The sequence below is a fragment of the Pseudochaenichthys georgianus genome, chromosome 6, assembly GCF_902827115.2.
Source record: "Pseudochaenichthys georgianus chromosome 6, fPseGeo1.2, whole genome shotgun sequence".
Taxonomy (NCBI): Eukaryota; Metazoa; Chordata; class Actinopteri; order Perciformes; family Channichthyidae; genus Pseudochaenichthys; species Pseudochaenichthys georgianus.
In genome coordinates, this window is record NC_047508.1 from 26,527,694 (window position 1) to 26,532,097 (window position 4,404).

Below are 4,404 nucleotides of genomic sequence, written 5' to 3' on the forward strand. Positions count from 1 at the left end.
TAAGGCTAATTCCTTTTGCTTTTTCTCTCAACCTTTCTTTAAATGGGACCCAGCGTGAGTCAGAGGATAATCATTTCTGGATCAGTGCGAAATGTTGATTGCACGCTGTAGACTATGACATGCAGATTATTATCTGACATGGTAAATCCCTGACGAATTCCTGTACGAAGTCTATCCTTCGACCAAGTCTACGCAGACATATTGGACGTCTGGTCAAGCTTCAGCATATCATATAGCCTGGATGGAGAGAGGGTACGTCCTGTAGTTGACTAAAGTGAGTGGAACCATCTGTCGGGCATTAGAGCTTTAGTGTGCAGCCCTTGTCTTCGGCTGTATGAAAATACACACCGGTCTCTCTAATCGGACCTGCCCAGCCTCACTATTTATTATTTCTACCTGAGACGGAAATGTTTGGTAACTGGACCTGTACTGGTCTGACGACTTCATAGACTGTATGAGACTGTAGAAGATGAGGAGCTTTCGGTAGGCGTGTCCAGAAGCACTGCTAGCAATTACAGACCTCGTCAAAAGAGTGCACTTTGGGAGCTGAGCAGGCATACCCAAACCCTGTGTAAAAACAAAAAATGTGTGTGGCATGTCAGCTCCTGATAGACATGAAATGTGATCCAGAAAATCCAGTTTGAAAAACCTATTCAGAGTATGAAGGCTTTTGTTGCGAGCAGGATTGTTATTGTCACAAGAATGTCACAAGAATGTCACAAGAATTATGAGATAGACAGAATCATTAGGAATGTGTTCACCATTTAATGCAATTTGTATAATAGTATATTGTGCGCTGTTGGTGATAACTGAGATGTGACATTTATGATCCTGAATTAGTGAATGTGATTGATCAGGTGAGTGTCTGCGGCTGGTACATAATAGGAAAAGCAGCTGGATCACAGAGAGAGAGAGAGAAAGAGAGAGAGAGAGAGAGAAGAGAGAGAGAGAGAGAGAGAGAGAGAGAGAGAGAGAAAGAGGGAGAGAGAGTGTTTCTTTGAGTTGTTGCATGGCTGCTGAGGCCACACTAAACCAAACGGAATTTGACACATGTTCTTAAAAGATGTACTGTTTTAGACTTCCACACTAGTTAATATTTCACTGTACATACATACAGCTTTTAAAAAGCACTTAGGAAGCACTGGTCTACCATCGCACCCACTCTTGAGTTTATTGTTTAAAGGGTGGTGGGGCAGCAGCTGTTAGTGACACTGCAGACCTGTTTCTGCACATGTGTGTTTTTCAGTTCGTCTCAGGGAAATGGAAAGTGTGTGAGTGGAAAGTGTCTCATGGCACTGTTATTGTTATTCATTTGCAGATGAGTCATGTGATCAGTGAACGCTTTCATTACAAAAAGGAGATCAATCTCATTCCCGTGTTTTGTTTGATTATTTTACTCTACCAATTTCTTTTCTCTGGGCATTTTGTCACAGGTGGCTGTGGTAAACTGGTGTGTGTGACAAAGTGTTGATTTACACACCCAGCAGGAGCTCCACATGGTAACCAGGAACAACCAAGAAGGGGCATATAAACAGCACCTTGTGAGTTAACTCTGTGGAGAGGAAGAGAAGAGAAGGGGCATGAACTCAATAAAGATTGAAAGTTAAATAGTGCAAACATTTTCTCAGGACTTGAGGGGAGATTGGCACTCAGTGGGAATATCAGGGCACACACAAACACATGTTCACCCAGATGGACCTTTCATGCATTGTGTAATATTAATGACCCAAACTGTTGCAGTACAGGTGTTGTTTTGCAGTATGAGCAGTAACTACAATTATCTTTTACCGGAAACTTAAAGAACAAAAAATGAGGAAAGTATGTTTTAGCAGTAATAACTACTATCACACCTTGAGTCATACATGTATATTATTTCTGCTGGTATTAACACCTGAACCATTAACAGTAAAACATGTTTATTGTTAGTAAAAGCAGCATGTGTGAAAGTGCTTGCACGCACGTAAACACAGAGACTCCTCGCCGGTCGTCTGTCTGGCCTCAACACCTGGTCAGAGAGAGAAAATTAGTGGTCAGCCATCTCAGGACAATAGCCACAGTGTCCATCCAGCTCTGACCTCTCACACACTCTCAGCCAGCACGCAGAAAACACTCTGCGCCATGGGAGGCCGCGACCAACAGCACACTGCACTGGCCTCTGTGACATTATCCATGCATCCTGTGGCTGTCAGCATCCCCCCCCACTCTCTTCCTATCATCCCTCCTTTTTTCCCCATTACTTTCTGTTGCTTTTTCTCACTCTCCTACACTTTTGCTCTCCTTGAACCTAAACATTTAAGATGTTTGCCCTGTGCTGAAAATGAAATGAAAGTGAAAGCAACATACAGTACCTCCAGATTGTAAACCCTCAGTCCTGCGTTACATTCGATGCTCGGCCTAAAGGGTTTTCCAGTAAATAAAAATGGCAGTGGAGATGTTATTTTTATATATAAATTCAAATTTAAGCAAAAATCATGCCAGGGAGTGAACTGATTATACTATTAGCTATCCCACTAGTCTGCTTTGTGCTTTTTATTTTTATTTAACAGCACGCAGTACTTGTCCTGCCAAACCACTAATTGAAAACAAGTGATGTTAGAGATGTGAAACTGGGAGGAGGAAAGAATAGCAGAACCCAGGAGGTGGGTGTAAAAGCAGGTCATATAAGCTGTGTGTGTTTGCTTACAGCCCATTCACCTCCAGAGCAGGGCGGGGGTGAACAGGCTCTATATATAGCTGCAGTGAGGGTGCTTTGGTGTGGCTGCTCATCTCTCTGCCCTATAACTGACTCCAACTCTATAGACTACAAAAGTACTAAAGTACAACCACAGCTTCCTGTTAGCTGTCATTAAAGCCAAACTAAACAGAGACGGAAAGATTTGCTCTCTTTAAAAAGTAATTCAAAAATAACCGACTGATAATAACTTTTTTTTTCCTTATAAGAAAGCATTTTGTCATGTAACATGTTCACATTGCTCATATATTCTGCTTCGAATGTTTCAGCACTTTATAAAAAGTACAAGACATAAAATAGGGAATTATTGTTCCCTGTGGTTATTTTATGCACATTTAGTATTTTGAAAAACCCACGATCCTACTGTTGTCCTGTCTGATCAGCATTCAGAGTAAGCAGTTGCAGTATAAGTACATTGTAAACCTTAAAGGGCAAACCACAACCTCAGTCAGCTTGAATGGAAGATGTGGTGCCTCATCTGTGATTAATGGGTGTGAATGTGACGCTGAACTTGATGACCTTTGTACACATACAGAATCAGTAAAACACACACACACACACACACACACACACACACACACACACACACGCGCACACACACACACACACACACACACACACACACACAGGAGCCGTGTGAAATAAATAGCTCATGTGTGAGGGAAGTGACTGTGCACAGGCAGCTTTATTCCTACTTGTGTTAGTGACAGCATTGCATCTCAACTTTAGTCCATATTGCTGGAAAATGACTTGACACATACTCAGTTGAGGTTTGATATTCAAAGGCTAGTTCCTGTAAAGTTTGTTAAGCAGAAATTCACATTACTACACAAGTGTGTTGTGTGGATAAATGTCAAGTTTTAGCTCCAGTAGTCAGACATCTCCTGTTGAGCAACCCATCCATCAGCAGGACTCAGACTAGCTGCGGGGCTTCGGATCACCTTACACCGTGTCTTACACCCCAATTCCCCGCCCTTGATACATTTGTACACTGGTTGACTTCTTTCTTTCCCATCTCCTATCTTGTATGCATCATTCCTTCGTCCTTCATCCTACGAACTCTCTCCGTATCCTTATACTGTTTTCTCTCTTGCTCCCTCTCTCTCTGGGCTTCTGTACTTCCTTGTCCCCCAGGCGCCATAACTCTTTCCCTTCCTCCCTCCCACAGGCTGGGCAGTAAAACAGGAGCAGGCTCATGGGAGGCCATTAACCACCAGAAACGCAGCATTAGAGCTCAGCAGCAGAGCAGACGACTGCAGACTCGTTCACACAACTGCTGAAGTATGGTAGAGCCAGCACTGTGCAACACATGAGACTTCTGACCCTGCAGCTGTACACCAAGAACAGTGATCAGCTAAACTAAAAACGGTCTCAGATCCAGATCACACAATACAGTAATTCATAGGGTTTCCTTGATTTATGAGCAGTTCTTGGTAAAACAGAAAATTGTCAAAACTAAAACCAATTAGACTAATATTATATCAGTTAAACAAAAAAAAGGAACAATGTAAACACATTAATAGGTGTATTTGTTCTGTAGGCCATTGGCTCTTGCAGCGACCTCCACTTGACACAGAGTGTGGAGGCAATGAACCTTTTAATATGTTGTTGTGGGATATCATTTGGTTACTCAGGTCACAGGACTTGATGGTTTGATCCAGGGCATCCTTAAT